This window comes from Sciurus carolinensis, chromosome 1 (genome assembly GCF_902686445.1).
Source record: "Sciurus carolinensis chromosome 1, mSciCar1.2, whole genome shotgun sequence".
Taxonomy (NCBI): domain Eukaryota; kingdom Metazoa; phylum Chordata; class Mammalia; order Rodentia; family Sciuridae; genus Sciurus; species Sciurus carolinensis.
The window spans coordinates 169,331,589-169,348,985 of NC_062213.1; the positions used below are offsets into that span (position 1 = coordinate 169,331,589).

General features: G+C 33.1%; 1 protein-coding gene across 1 annotated transcript in view; it reads left to right on the forward strand.

The window, feature by feature from the left end:
- Positions 1 to 17,397, forward strand: part of Faf1 (Fas associated factor 1) — a 459,649-nt gene that overhangs the window by 177,634 nt on the left and 264,618 nt on the right. The gene's annotated exons all lie outside the window — the stretch shown is intronic.

Sequence of the window (17,397 nt, forward strand, 5' to 3'; positions counted from 1 at the left end):
AAGGATGAGTGAGTATTAGAATGCTTACCTAGCATGTGTGAGACCCTGGGTTAAATCTGAAGCATGGGGGAAGCCATATCTTTGAAGAAAATTTACTGGGCTCTGAAGAATGAAGCTGGAAAAAGAGACATAAACTTTTATTAAGATTTTTCTCTCTTCGAAATAGAATCATTATTTTTGTTTTTTGTTTTCCTTTTTCACGGTGGAACTCAATACATTTATGGAATTATAAAGTAATTTTAATATTTAATTGCACATTAAGTTTATTATTGCTAGATGAAGCAAATGATCTGTAGTAACCAACTGTGCTAATGAGAGAATAAAATTTTGTGAGTCTTTTCATACAGTATCACCCCATAACACCAATAGATTTTTCATTTTATAAACATTTTCCTCTTTTTATTTTTAATTTGTTATTTTAATTAATTAGTACCAGGGATTGAACCCAGGAGTTCTTAACCATTGAAACACATTACCAGCCCCCTTTATTTATTTATTTATTTTGAAAATTTTGAGACAGGGTCTTGCTAAGTTGCTGAGGTGGCTTTGAACTTGGGATCCTCCTGCCTAAAACTCCTGAACTGCTCCGATTACAGGCGGGTGCCACCACGCCTGACCTATTTTCCTCTTTTTAATACAGTTTGGTGTGTGGCTTTGTTTGGTTTGTGTGCTAGAGAGAATTGTGTTCCTAAGCTTTTGAATATCATTCAGTTCTTCTCCAGTCATCTACCAAATTGTCTCATTTTTTTAGGTAAGTACTGAGGAGTGGGAAATCTTAAGTTTGACTTTATCAAAGTAGAAATAACTGAACTGAAAAGTTAAATCTAACACAATTGTATTTGATAGTCTGTTAATAGTTTCTTCTAGATTAAGAATATAAAAAGTTTCTTGTATTGCTCTATATCTTCTATATTTAGATCATATAAATGAACAGTAGAATTTGCACACTGTCACAAATGTACAAACTACAAACATACAGTCCTTGTGTTTATAATGTTGATATAAACCTCATATAAGATTATGTTAGACAAAGTTATAGTTACAGTTTGGTATCTAGTCATGCAGAACATTGTTAAGTTGGTTAATGAATTATAATTACTGTTATATAGTATGTAATCCACATCATTAAAAACAGACTGGAGACATCATTGTTTATTATCTAGTGCTTTCCAATAGCATGATTAAATGGATTTATCAGAATGTCTTCCTGGGCTAATGGAAATGTTCTTCATTGCCACGTAGCGCACCTCTTATTGCCACTCAGTCTGTAGGCAAGTAGGAGCCTATAATACTGCTGAAATAGCAGTGTTTATTAGAGAATGAGAACTAAAGCACAAAAGTATTTTCCTAATTGACTTCTTGGAGTTCTACCAAGTTATAAGGATGCCATTTCTTGTGTTGGAACAATAAGAGAAAAATTCAAAGGCAACAAAAGATACAATGTAAAAAGGGCATGTGTAAATTACTGCTGTTATAAAAGTCATAGTAGTACACATTTTATTAAAACCTAACTAAAAAGTTAGGGTTTATTTTTTTTGTAGGCTTATCTATTATCTTCCTATAGAAATAGAAATTAGCTTTTTTTAATTGGTTGTTCTATTTAGTTATACATGATAGCAAAATGAATTTTGATTAGTTGTACAAAAATGGGATATAATTTTTTGTTTCTCTGGTTGTACACAATATAGAGTCACACCTTTCATATAATCATATATGTACATAGGGTAATGATGTTTGTCTCATTCCACCATCTTTCCTTCTGCCTGTCCCCTCTCCTCCCCTCATTTCCCTCTATACAATCCAATGTTCCTCCATTCTTCCACCTCCTGATTATATATCAGCATCCATCTCTCAGAGAAAATATTCAGCCTTTGATTTTTTGGGATTGGTTTCTTTCACCTAACATGATATTCTCCAACTCCATCTATTTACCTGCAAATTTTATTTGCATAGTTCTATTCTTTATAAATAATATTCTGAATAATATTAATAGTATTTATTATTATTATTTTATATCTATTTAATAATTATTATAAATAATTGAGTAATATTCCATTGTATGTATGTATACCACAATTTCTTGATCCATTCATCTATTGAAGGGCATCTAGGTTCGTTCCACAATGTAGCTATTGTGAATTGAGCTGCAATGAACATTGATGTGACTGTGTCACTGTAGTATGCTAGTTTTAACACCTTTGGGTGTAAACTGGGGAGTAGGCTATATGGGTCAAATGGTGGTTCCATTCCAAGTTTTCTGAGGAATCTCTGTGTTGCTTTCCAGAGTGGCTGCACTAATTTGCAATTCCACCAGCAATGTATGAGTGTACCTTTTCCCCCACATCCTCATCAATACCTGTTATTGTTTGTATCTTGATAATAAGCATTCTAATTGGGGTGAGATGGAATCTTACGAAAGTTTCAATTTGCATTTCTCTAATTACTAGAGATGTTGAACATTTTTTTAGATATCTGTTCATCACTTGTATATCTTCTGTGAAGTGTCTGCCCAGTTCCTTAGCCCATTTATTGATTGGGTTATTTGTATTTTTGGTGTAAAGTTTTTTGAGTTCTTTATAAATTCTGGAAATTAGTGCTGTATCTAAAGTGCATTTGGTAAAGATCTTCTCCCACTCTGTAGGCTCTCTTTTCATATTGTTGATTATTTCCTTTGCTGAGAAGAAGCTTTTTAGTTTGAATCTATCCCATTTATTGATTCTTGCTTTTATTTCTTGAACTTTGGGAGTCTTGTAAAGAAGTCAGCTGACTATATAAAGATTTGGGCCTACTTTTTCTTCTATTTGGTGCAGGGTGTCTGGTCTAATTCTTAGGTCCTTGATCCATTTAGAGTTGAGTTTTGTGCAGGGTGAGAGATAGAAGTTTAATTTCATTTTGCTGCATATGGATTTCCAGTTTCCCAGCACCATTTGTTGAAGAACATATCTTTTCTCCAATATACAATATACATTTTTGGTACCTTTGTCTAGTATGAAATAACTGTATTTATGTGGGTTTGTCTCTATGTCTTCTATTCTGTACCATAGGTGTAGCTGTCTATTTTGTTGCCAGTATCATGCCATTTTTGTTACTATTGCTCTGTAGTATAGTTTAAGGTCTGGTATTGTGATGCCTTCTGCTTTAATCTTCCTGCTAAGGATTGCTTTGGCTATACTGGGCCTCTTATTCTTCCAAATGAATTTCATGATTGCTTTCTCTATTTCTATGAAATACGTCATTGTGATTTTTTGGGGGATTGCATTGAATCTTTCTAGTGCTTTTGGTAGTATGTTCATTTTGATAGTATGAATTCTGCCTATCCAAGAACATGGGAGATATTTCTATCTTCTGTGGTTTTCTTTAATTTCTTTCTTTAGTGCTCTGTAGTTCTCATTGTAGAGGTCTTTCACCTCTTTCATTAGATTGATTCCCAAGTACTTTATTTATTTTTTTTAGGCTATTGTGAATGGGGTAGTTTTCCTAATTTTTCTTTAAGAGGATTCATCACTTATGGATAGAAATGCATTAGATTTATGAGTGTTGATTTTATATCCTGCTAGTTTGCTGAATGTATTTATGAGTTCTAGAACTTTTCTGGTAGAATTTTTTGGATCCTCTAAATATAGAATCAAGTTGTCAACAAAAAGAGGTACTTTGAGTTCTTTTCCTGTTTGTATGCTTTTAATTTCTTTTGTCTAAGTACTCTGGCTAGAGTTTCAAGGACGATGTTGAATAGAAGTGGTGAAAGAGGGCATCCCTGCCTTGGTTCCAGTTTTTAGGGGGAATGCTTTCAGTTTTTCTCCATTTAGAATGATGTTGGCCTTGGGCTGAGGATAGATAGCCTTTACAATGTTGAGGTATGTTCCTACTATCCTTATTTTTTTCAAGTGTTTTGATCATGAAGGGTGCTATATTTCTTCAAATGCTTTTTCTGCATCTATTGAAATAATCATATAATTCTTAATTTTAAGTCTATTGATGTGATGAATTACAGTTATTGATTTTCAGATGTTGAATCAACCTTCCATCCCTGGGATGAACCCCATTTGATCATGCTGTGCTATCTTTTTAATATGTTTTTGTATGTGATTTGCCAGAATTTTATTAAGAATTTTTGCATCTGTGTTATCAGGGCTATTGGTCTGAAGTGTTCTTTCCTTGGTGTGTCTTTGTCTGATTTTGGTTATCAGGGCGATAGTAGCTTCATAGAATGAGTTTGGAAGGGTTCCCTCCTTTTCTATTTCATAGAATACTTTGAGGAGTATTGGTATTGTTCTTTGAAGGTCTTATAGAACTTGGCTGAGAATCTGTCTGGTCCTGGGCTATTCTTGGTTGGTAGGCTTTTGATAGCTTCTTCTATTTCATTGCTTGAAATTGATGTGTTTAAATTGTATATGTCCTCCTGATTCAGTTTGGGTGGATCATATGTCTCTAGAAATTTGTTGATGTTTTTGAGATTTTCTATTTTGATAGAGTATGGATTTTCAAAGTAGCTTCTAATTATGTTTTGTATTTCAGTAGTGTCTGTCATGATACTTTCTTTTTCACCATGAATTTTAGTAATTTGAGTTTTTGATGTCCCCTTCATTAGTGTTGTAAGAGTTTATCAATTTTGTTTATCTTTTTCATAGATCCAACTTTTTGTTTTGACAGTTTTTTTTAGTTGTTTCTTATGTTTTGATTTCATCTCTGATTTTAATTATTTTCTGTCTTCTGCTTTATTGTTGATCTGTTCTTCTTTTTCTAGGACTTTGAGTTGTAGTGTTAGGTCATTTATTTGTTGACTTTTTATTTGTTTATTGAATGAGCTCCAAGCAATGCATTTTCCTGTTAGTACTGCCTTCATAGTGTCCCAGAGATTTTGTATGTTGTATCATGGTTCTTGTTTACCTGTAAGAATTTTTTTTTTCTTCTCCTTAATGTCTTCTGCTATCCACGCGTCATTCAGTGGAATATTATTTAGTCTCCAGGTGTTGGAGTAGTTTCTATTTTTTATTTTATCATTTATTTCTAATTTCATTCTATTATGATCTGATAGAAGGCAGGGTAGTATCTCTTTTTTGTATTTGCTAAGATTTGCTTTGTGGCATAACATATGATCTATTTTAGAGAAGGATCCATGTGCTGCTGAGAAAATAGTGTATTTACTCATTAATAAATGGAACATTCTGTATATGTTGGTTATGTCTAAATTATTGATTGTATTATTGGGTTCTGTGGTTTCTTTGTTCACTTTTCATTTGGAAGATCTATTCAGTAGTGAGAGAGGTGTGTTAATGTCACCTAGTATTATTGTTTTGTGATCTGATTCCTGAAATTGAGAAGGAGTTGTTGATGTCTGTAGATGCTCCTTTGTTGGAGGCATAAATATTTGTTGATTCATGTTTCCCTTAAGGAGTATAAATTGTCCTTCCTTATCCCTTCTGACTAACTTTGGGTTGAAGTTCACTTTATTTGATATGAGGATGCAAACCCCAGCATTTTTACTGAGTTCATATATGTGGTATGTTTTTTCCATGGGAAAAAGACATCTGTGGATGTCTTTTGCTATGAGATGAGTCTCTTGAAGGCAGCATATTGTTAGATCTTTTTTTAAAAAAAAAATCCAGTCTGCCTGTCTGTGTCTTTTGATTAATGAGTTTCTACCATTAACATTCAAGGTTGATGTTGAGATATGATTTGTATTCCTGGTCATTTTGGCTTATTTTTGGTTTTTAACTTGACTTTCTCCTTTGATTACCTTTTCCTTTAGTGTAGTTGCACCCTTTCCTGACTTTATTGTTGCTTTTCATTTCCTTCTCATGGAATATTTTGCTGAAAATGTTCTGTAATGCAGCCTTTCTATTTGTAAATTCTTTTAACTTTTGTTTATTATGAAAAGGTTTTATTTCATTATCAAATTTTAAGGTTAGTTTTGCTGGGTAAAAGATTCTTGCTTGGCATTCATTTTCTTTCAGAGCTTGAAATATGTTGTTCCAGGCCCTTCTAGCTTTTAGTGTCTGGGCTGAGAAATCTGCTGACATCCATATTGGTTGTCCCCTGAAAGTAATCTGATTCTTTTCTCTAGCAGCCTTTAAAATTCTATCTTTATTTTGTATGTTAGATATTTTCATTATAATGTGCCTTGGTGTATTCTTTTGTAATTTTGTACATTTGGTGTCCTATAAGCCTCTTGTATTTGATTTTCCATTTCATTCTTCAGGTTTGGGAAATTTTCTGATATTATTTCTTTGAACAGTTTGTTCATTCCTTTGATTTGTATCTCTGTGCCTTCCTCAATCCCAATAATTCTTAAATTTGGTCTTTTCTTGGTATCCCATAATTCTTGGAGGCCTGTTCCTGATTCTTACCATCTTCTCTGTATGGTCAACTGTATTTTCAAGTTTAAAATTCTGTCTTCCAAGTGATCTAGTCTGTTGGTTATGCTTTGTATTGAGTTTTTAATTTGGTTTATTTTTTCCTTCATTTCAAGGATTTCTTTCTCTTTCTTTCTTTCTTTCTTCCTTTTTCTTTTTCTTTTTCTTTTCAGAATATCTACCTCTTTATTGAAATGATCTGCTTCCTGCATTTGGTCTTTTAACTGTCTACTGAAGTGACATTCATTGCCTGCATTTGCTCTCTTATATCATCCTTTACTTCAGAGATCATTTTAATTATGTACCTTCTGAACTCCTTTTCTATCATTTCTTCTACCTTGCTGTGAATGAATTCTATTAATATAGCATCTTGGTTTGTTTGGGATACTTTCTTCCCTTGTTTTTTCATGTTGTTTGTGCATCTTCCCCTCTAGTAGTGCAAATCCTAGGTATTATAGTTTCCCTGCATCGGTTTATAGTTTTCCTGCAGGTTTACAATACCTCACCTTTAAGCCGGAGGTCAGTATTAGTAGCACACAATACAAACAATATGCAACCTTAAACCAAATAGCCCCTATTAAGACATTAATAGCATTGTCGTAATAAGCAGAGATGATGAATTTGACTATTATTTATAGCATAAACAAGAGATTTGCAGTAAGGTCTATAATTTCTAATGGTGGACAAAGAGGATGTGGAGGGGTGTAGGATATAATGTTAATGAGATAAGAAATGAATGTATAGAGGTACTGGATCATAGGAAGAAGAAAATTGGAATAAAAAAATTGGTTGTTAGCATGAGAAAAGAGAGGAAAATCTCAAAGGAAGCAGATAAACAAGAGGAAACTAGAGTGAGTGAGAAAAATAAAATAAATAAAATTAAATAAATTAAAATTAAAATAAAGAATCTATGACAAAACAATAATATACTATCCAAATCCCCCAGTCTTCAGTAGCCTGATGCATGAAAAGAACTTGATAATGAGCTTCTAATCTCCAGCTGGTGTTCTAGGATGGGAGCCGCCCCAAATAAAGATGGTGGCCTTGGCTTTGGGAATAATCCATGATGGCACCAGAATCGCCCGAACCAGTTAGTAGATGGGAAACCACAGTGCAGCAGTGGAGATCTGCACAGGCAGGCACTGGGCAGGCACTGGAGTTCCACGTAGGCCTAGAAATTAGCTTTTTTTTTTTTTTTTTTTTCCACATAAGGGAGTTTATTAAGCAAACAGAGTGTCTCCCTGCAGGGTAAGAGAGAAAATGAGAGGAAAAGAGAAAAGGCGCACGCTAGAGTGGAAAGTGAGGAGAAAGAAAGCGAGGGAAATTAGCTTTTTATAACATACTTTCAATGCTCATTTCATGGAAAAATCATTCATTCATTCATTCATTCATTCATTCATTCATGGTGCTAGGGTTTGAAGATAGGGCCTTATGAATGCTAGGCCAGTGCTCTACCGCTGAATCACTGAATTATCTGCCCTCATGGACACAATTTCGGAAAACAAAACCCACAAAGAACCTTAAAAACTACCAGCAATGTTTAATTTAACTTGTAAATTTTTGTTTCATTTTATTTGGTGTTTTACCAAGTAAAAAAAATTTTGACATCTAAATAATGGAATATAAAAAAAATTCCTATTTATATAGCATATCAAATTAAGAAAATATCCTCAGCATTAGAGATTTTAAGAAAAAAACTATTTTGTTTAGGTGGTTGGTTTGATATTTAATTGATTTTATTGATTTTTTTTTTTTTAACATTTTTTCTCTGAAATCAGTTCAGTTGATGTTGCTAGATGAGGGGGTAAGGTTCTGCTCCTAGACACCACCATTCCAACTCTAGTATACAATGGCAAACCTAAGGTTTTTTCCTTGTAAAGTATTAATATTCTCTAAAGAAATACATAATCTTTGAAGGGCATTTATATTATTTCACCTAATGCGATTTTTCTCAAGAATATTCGTGAATTTTCAGTTTGTGAATTCACTCTTAATTGAATAAATTATAAATAGTTTAATGAAACATAGATATAAAACACCATGTATTTAAACTATTTACTGACAAACTGTTTTCTTCTCATTTTTTGGTGAGAATTATGGAAAATTGTACCTCCAAATACGTTACTATTTTAAAAAAAAACTTTCTTATCTTGATTTTACTGCCACTAGGGGGTGCCTGGTAATTGAGTCTTTGTATTTATAATTTCTGGGTAAAGGAAAAAAGGTTCAAAAGCGGCAAAATTATCATGTGAACACCTGTAATTGAGTTCAGAATGATTAAAAGTAAATTATGCATTTTAGAAAAGAGAATTTCAAACTTTCTGAGAATTAAAGAGCTACTCTTTAATCATGATCTTTAAAACTATTAAAAAAGCATTTCAAGACCTTTGAAAAATAAATCTGCTGGCACAACTTCATGTGCCTGTGATCCCAGGTACTTGGAAGGCTGAGTGGGATAATCATAAATTCATGACCAGTCTGGGCAACTTAGTGAGACTTGTCTCAAAAAAGGGCAAGAAAATCAGATTTCACTAATTAATTATAAGACTGAGGGTTCTGTGGCACTGCTGCAAATTAAACTCTAATTCATAATAAAATTTGAAAGGAAAAATACTGTTATGAATGTTTCATATTATTATGGAAAAAATTTGGTTCATAAATTTTTGATTACTTATTAGATAATGGAAAACTCTATCCTAAAGAAGTATGTAAATCTATTCATTGAAGATATTAGGCTTTTAAAAATTTCTTTCTTTTTCAGAAAACTTCCTTAGGTTTTATTAATTCCTAGTGTTCCTTGTAAATTCAGTTTGCTTCATTGAATCTCCATTGTGTAAGTTTTTCTTTTTTTCTCATGCTCTAAATATTAGTGTTCTTGAGAGTCCTGTTCTTAGCAGTCCCTCTTATTTATTGTACCTTCTCCCTGGCATTTACTCTCACCTTTCATTTTCTCAAACCATATATAGATACGAATTTTAAAGGGATACATTTAATTCCATAGCAGGGAAGTAAGGGTGGAGTCCAGGTATTAAGTTTCAAATGAATTTAACTAGTAGATTTTTAGAGGAAGTGGGAAAGGTGGAAGAATAGAAGAAAATAAAAGATTGATGCCAAATGAAGAATGTTTCTGGGTTCTAGATTTCAACACTGTCACAGTAATGGTTTGTAACAAAGGCTAAATTATAGACAATACTGAAATAGAAATTGTGATAGTTATGAGAATAAGGAATTTAAGAAAGTTTTAAGTATTTGATAAGTGATATTAGTATCACCTAAATCAAGTTTAAGTTAATAGCATCGTAGGACAGTTTTCCAAGAAGATATGACAGTTGTGGACTTATGTGCACAAGTCAGCAAATTTTACAGAATTATAAGGAGAAATTGACCAATCTCAATCACGTACCAAATCTTTCAGAAACTAATGAATTAAGCAATAAATCTTTGCTTACTTGAACTGTAGAATATTTGAATAACCCAATCAAGCATACATGGAATACTTATTAAAATTGATGACATAAACTCAGTATCAAAGAATCACTGTCATATTGACCCCCTTCCCAGACCATTGTGTGCTATAATTAGAAGTGAACTAATAATAGATGATACCTCCTAGATCCATGCTACATTTGGATAGTACAAATAATTTACCTCAAAATAATTTTGGAGTGTGACTGAAGTCTTCATAACAACCACCACACATTTAGAAGTAAACATAAGTAATAATGTTAGGTATTAAAACCATGAACATAGCAAAAATGGTAGAGGAAAATTTATAGTAGTGAAGCCTGCCAATGAGAAGACAAGAAATACAGAAAATAAGTGAATTGCATGTTCACCTTGAGAAAGATAAATAACAGCAGAGTATGTCTGAAGAAACTCTAAGATTAAAGAGCAGAAATTGATGGAAATTTTTATTGATAGAAACAATCAATGAAAGTAATAACCATTTGCTTGAAAAGTTGAGGCAAGAAATAAATGAGAGTAAGCATAAATAAAAAGTGTGAAAAGGGGATTTGACCACAGGTTCACAGGAGACTTTTAGACTATCTTAATTATTAGACAATACTAAAAAAAATCACCAAAACAAAATATTCTAATATATATCCATGCCAATAAAATCTGAAATTTAGATGAAATGAAGGATTTCATATAAAATACAAAGTACTAAAATGAATACAAGAGGAAATAGAGAATCTCAAGAAAATCCTTTAAGAAACAAAATTAGTAGTCAAAAGTTCCACAAGCTTCTACTCCTTCCTGTACTTTCTTGGAGGATTTGCAAAACCATCTTCATGGATTAGATCACCCCATTTTATATAAGATATTTCTAGAGCTTATTTTGTGGTTTCATATAATATCTTGATACTAAATTTAGAAAAAGAAGAAAATATAGTCAAAGCTCACTTAAGATCATAGAGAGTAAAAATGAGTAGGTAAATTTTTCTTTGTTTTCTCTTAGCCTTGCTATGTAATAACATTTTCTTTTCTCTGCCCCAATATACTACCTTCAAATGCATCTTCCCCTAATTTCAAACTCTTACTAAAATATAAATGAATCAATAGCCTCTTATAAGAAAACATAAATTGATTATGTCTCTCCCTTTTCAAACTCCTCCATGTTTTTCCAGTACACTAAATTAAAATACAAGTTCCTTGCTATGACCTATGACCTCCCAGGGGACATACACAGCCTTGTCCCTGACTTTTTTCCTTTAATCTCATTTTTTGTAACTATCCCTCTAACTAATAATAGCTCACTATCCATTCTGGCCTCTGCAGTTATTTAAATATTTTAAGTGTGCTTCTTCTTTAGGGCATCTACACCATTCTCCTGCTGGGACTGATATTCTATCAAGTATCAGCCTGACTCATTTCTTCTCTTTTTAGTCTTTTCTTCAGTGTCACATCCTTAGACAGGCTTTTCTTGATCTCCCTTTCTAACCCCACTGTCATTCTCTCTTTCTTTATCATGCTTTATCACATTATATTAATCATATTAGCAATATATTCTTTCATATTTATTGTCTGTTTCATCACAGTGTAAAACTACCAAAGTGGGGGGGACTAAGAAACTTTTGTTCATTATTGTATCCCTAGCACCTACAAGAATGCCCACAACATAGTGATACTTGGAAATATTTTTGGAATGAAAACTGTAAAGTGCATTCCAAATATTTCTAAGAATATTTGATTCTTAAACGACATTTAAGCCAAGGAGTGAAGTTCTAATACTGGGTTATAAAGCATCATGAATCGCAGAGACTAGATATTTGGTAAACAAAGGACAGGTATCTCATAAATTTAAGGAAGTAGACAATTGCTACTCCTTGATGTGAAGTTAGACTTTATCTTTGTCCAGTGGTCCCTCTGGTTTTTCCCATTATGTTAGGGGTAGTGAAAGAAACTCTGACATTATATTCAGATTGTTCAGTTCTGTATGTAAGACCTACAATAAGTTTTATAGCTTCAGGTCACAGATTTCTTCGGTGAGCCTTAGTTTACCTCATACTGTTGGACATACGATGATCTGTCCAACCAGATACTGAACTATTCTTACTGAGCATCTCCCTAAACTTAAAAGTGTTAAAAGAGGTTTATAATAAAATGTGTTGTAATGAGTATGAAAAGTTTCATGACTAATGGAGCAAAGTGAGGTTGGGTTTTTTTATTTGTTTGTTTTCTTTTTGTTTTTTGTTTTTTGATCTATCATCTGTATACTGTTCATTTGGTGTTTTGCTGTTGTCAATTTTACCATAAAGTGTCTTCAGATAAATGGAGAGTTTGCCATATTATACATGAAGTGAGTCAATTATTCACTTATTAACCAGATATATAGTGAGTGTATTCCTATAATATGTTTAGGTCTTTGTTTTAGGTAATAGCGATAAAATTAGGAGCAAGACAAGTCTCTGCTTTCACAGAGTAACATGTATGGAGGTGATGGGGTGTTGTTTATAAATCAGATAAAGTAGAAAAAAAATGAGATGATCATATGTACTTTGCAGAAAAACAATAAGAAGACATGATAAAGAATAATTGGTGATGGATGAAGTTTTTTTTTGGTCAGGAAAGGTCTCTCTGAATACATACTATTTAACTTGAAACATGAATGATCAAGGAATCATTTAAGTGAAGGAAAGCATAAAGAATATTCTTGGCAGAAGATATAGTCTGTGCCAAAGCCTTAAGGCCTTGTATAAATATGGTTGGAGAAGGTTTGACATCTCTTGCTTGGTATTGCCTTTGATCACCTTGCTAATAAAGGACTGAATGGATATTTTGCTAATAAAAAGCAGTCTTTGCAACTTACTTTGGACATAGACTAATAAGTGATGAAAACATTCAGCCAGTAGGCACAGTATAAAAGGTCAAGACTCAATTACTGATTGTAAAAGGGACAACTACAAACAAAAGATACTGTGTTTTCTGTCATCTTGTCATAAAAGTGAAGTAAATCTACATAGTTGAAATGGAACTGGGTATTTTCATCTATTACTAGACTAGGACCAAAGCAGTTGTGAAGACTGTCTTTTATTATGAAGACATCCATTCAGTCCTTTTTTTAGCAGGGTCCCAGTTCATGTTTTAGTGACTTCTGTGAGAGTATTGAGCTCTAATCATATATATAGTCAAGTACATGACCATCTTGTGTGACCTCTAGGTTGTGAAGTTGCTTTCAACTGTGGCTCTGAATTATTTGCTGTTTCTGCAAGCCACAGTAAATTGAGGGTGCTAATTGGGATGCCTGTGATATTTGAGTAACCACTGTTAATATATGTTGAAATGTATGTCCTTTTTCCCCCTTGCAAAAAAACTGTTGGTGGGAGAGAAGGTGACAATAGTTGTGAGTAAGAATATAGTTGTTCTATTTTCCAGTGTGTTCTGTGCAAGTTGTTGAGGAGTAGTGACTCAAAATAGCTGAGTTTTAGGCACAGTACTGCTACCACGGAATCTCTTTAAGACTTTAGGAAGGTCACTCCTCAGCTGTGGACTCGGATGCTATCTGAAAATAGAGTGGGTTTTTTTTTTTTGTGGTAATGGTTGTACTGGGGGTTGAACCTTAGGCACTCTACCACTGAGCTACATCTCCAGCCCTTTACTGTTTGAGGTTTTTTGTTGTTGTTGTTGTTGTTGTTTGTTTTCCTTGAGACAGTATCTCACTAAGTTGCAAAGACTTGCCTCAAACTTGCAATCCTCCTGCCTCAACATGTACCACTGTTCCCAGCTAATGAAACTCTTCTAGATTTGTAGGCATTCATGATATCACTAAGTGTTCTCGGTTTCTTAGCAGTAAATTATTTATGGAAAAATCAATAGCCAAATTGGAAAACAAAACTACTTTAATAGCTAGGCATGTACCCAATGGAGCATGGATTTAGACTTGAGTCCTACGTAAGGTCTTTTATTACCTCTCACTCTGGTTCTAAATCTTAGGACCCACCCACTGTGGTGACCTATAGAAAGAGTTATGACTAAGTCTTCAGAGCCTGATGGCATGATGTAGCAGGCCTGCCTCAGCAACCCAGTCATAGGAAAGACAGCTTAGCGATCTCATGACAGACTTTGTCCATAGTTGTACCTACCACAGCTAGAGAGATATTGAAAAGAAATTAGTGAACTGGGGTACAGGAAGTGAAAGAGGAAGCTACTTGTCTCATCCTTGACTTCATAGTACATCTTTGTGAATAGTTCTAATTCTCTCTTTTCTTCCTCCGGAAGAAAAAAAATCTAGAATGGAGATGGGGAATGCTACCCATGTTCTTGTTAAAAAACTTTCCTCATAGTATATATATATATATATATATATATATATTTTTTTTTTTTTTTTCTTTTTCTCACCTCTACTTCTCTCATCCTGGACTGAAGTCCAACTAAGAAAAAACCAAAGATGTTGTGGGAGTCAATAATCAGAAGGGCATTCTGGGGCTACTTTCAAATAGTTCCCATCCTACTTCTGTTTCTCTAACACAATCTATGTACAAATCTTAACCCTTATAATATTTTTCACCCTTTTGTTTGTATTTGACTATTTTAGTTTTGGTATACTCACTTAACATTAGAAAAGTCACATCTAAGAGCTCTGACTTGGAATGAGAAGGAAGATCTTGGATTTCATCTTTGGAAAAAACTAAGGTAGTCATCTAATCCAATCCATTTTATGACTTGGGTACAGAAAGAGAATGTTAAATACTCTATTGGGGCCTTAACATCTTCCCTCAGAATGTTCAAGATGATAATTTCTACAACTCAGTACTTTGGGGGGGGGGCAAGTGTGATTAAATAAGATAACATTTTTGAGCCTTGGACCTGGCACATTGCAGGTACTCAGTAATTTCTCTTTGCCAGGTGACGGAGCAAGTTAATTGATGAGCCAGGACTTGGATTTCACAGGACTCTTTAAATCACTCATCATGTGTCTTTAGCATCCTAGAGATGAATTTTTAAGTATAACTCAAGGGTTGCTCAAAAGAGAATCAATATGTCCTCAACATAAAAATCTCAATTAAATCTAGTTATGATGAAGTAAACCAGGAGCAGTGCCTCCTGGCCCATAGTGGATACTCAATAAGTCCTTTAAATGGATGGGTAAAGTGATCCAGTGTTCAGGAATATGTAGGTATGCAACTGCCAATGGGGGAGTTCCTTTGAATAGTGTCTTTATTTTCAAACTAGGAAAAAAGTAGATTTTAAACTATGTAATTTCTCCAAATTGCTACAATTTCATTTATCATGTTTTATTCTGTAAATTCTTTTTCCTCATGATTGCTTTTTTTTTTTTTAAGGTGGGGTGTGGGGGCAGGGATTGAACTCAGGGGCACTCAACCACTAAGCCACATCCCCAGCCCTATTTTGTATTTTATTTAGAGACAAGGTCTTACAGATTTTGCTCTATACTCCTGTCTGAGCCTCTTGAGCTGCTGCAATTCCAGGCGTGGACCACTGTGCCCAGCATGACGACTTTTTAGTGATCAATTTTGTGAGGTTCTAGCAGTGAGGCAGTAAAAGAGTACTTTTGGTGACCTGTACAATTCATTATGCTTTATATATGCAAGTAAATATTTTGACTGAATCAATTATAATTTGTTTCTTCAAAAATACCTTGCAAAACAACTTTTTATTTGCCACAAAGAGTACTTATCTGCAAAAATACTTTGTCACAAGTGTTATAATTAGAATAATGCATTGTTTGATGTAGGACTTGAAATAAGTTTTTATTTCTCCATGAAAAGTTGATATAATCAGTAATTCAAGTACATTATTGTGATTGCTCTTCAACTTAAGTTTAATTCTAGGAGCATTATAATTAGACTCTGTGAACAGAAAATTTGAAGTATTGGGTTGATAATGTTTCTTAATAAGGAACTCTATGAAAGTGGCTCATTTTAAGTAGAGAGGACATGTCTCTAAAGTTATGCATTCTGGTTAAAAAAAGAAACTTGCCCCCAATTAAAGCATCAATGGAGACCACAACACATCTAATTGGAGTGATGTACCAAACCTATTATACAGTTTACTAACTTTTGATAGGTCAGTGACTACTGAGATCAGCTTGTTAGCATCACACTTTGAAAAAGAACTGCAGGTATTCTCTGTAACTGGGGGAACTGATTGATTTAATGGATAGCCAAAACTTGGTCACTGATTCATGAAGCAAAAATCAATATATCTGTAAATATAATTTTTTCTTCACAGTCTAGATGGATGGAATTATGTTGTGACAGTTTTATTGTATCACAATATATCACCATCACTACTAATTACCACATTTTGATTAATCTTATGTACTTTGGTTAATACATTTTGCTGAATCCAATATATCACTATATTGATAAACAGTAATTATAGACATAAGGCTGTCTGAACTTTGAAATCATCATGAAAAAATGTTATTAGGAAAAATGTTATTAGGAATTATGTGAAACAAAATGTTTGTTTATCTAGACGTATTTAATTGCCAGCAAAGAAAGCAATTAAAAGTAGCTGCAGAGTAAGAGGCCAACCTTCGTTAAACATGGTTTTAAGATTGTTACAGAACTTGTGGTGATGATAACATGGTGTCTTGAAGGATGTTAACAACTGTAGCAGAGTGTTAATTAAGAATGATGTAATCTACAGCTCAAAATTATTAGTATCATATGTTAGTTTAGCTGGACAGGAACAAAACCTAGTTTCAGTTATGATAATAGCTCAAGTCATATTTGTAGTGGAAAGATTAACATTTTATTTTTATGCTGTTTTCCTGAGACAATTTAAAAATCCTGAATGAAATACAATCATATGTAAACATCAAGGCCCTAGTTCATTTACATATGTGCCAGATTTTCAAACTGATTGCTATTTGAACCTAATCTGTCATTGCTGGCTGCATTAGCTACAACAAACATTACATTTACATATTGATTTCTTATTTTGTTTAGTGTAAATAATCCATAATTATAATAAATTTAGTCTTTTGTTGACAAGAGCTCACATGACTCTGTAAGTTTAGAATGGAAATTTAAATCACCATGTGTCATGCTTTTTAATCTAAAATCAGATGTATTTAAAAGGATAAAAGATTATTATAGATCACAACATATTCAAAGAGACAAAAGAGAAAAAAATTCTAATGTGTTTTAGAAAGATGTAAGGTGTAAAGTATAAATGCAAAATTCAATAATGTATTTTAAAATTATTTACTTTTTTATTACAAAAATCATAGTTGTTTGAAATAAATTACTGTTCTTGCTTCACTCTTAGGCCATATTTTAAAAATAAAATCTAGTATAAATGAACCCGATAATCCTATTTTATACTGATATTTTTATTTAAAATATCCAGTGCAGGAAAAGAAGTAGTGTATACATACAGCAGGAACAAAAGGAGACTTTTGTCTCTGAGATGTTAATACTATGCTAGTTTTAACTACACATACAGCATTGATTTAAGAAGTATAATTTCACTGCTAACAACTCATACATGTCATTGGACATACAGGTTATTAAAACATAATGGCAACAAGTGCATGGTTCCCATTTATACTGATTAAAAGTGTGTTGTATTT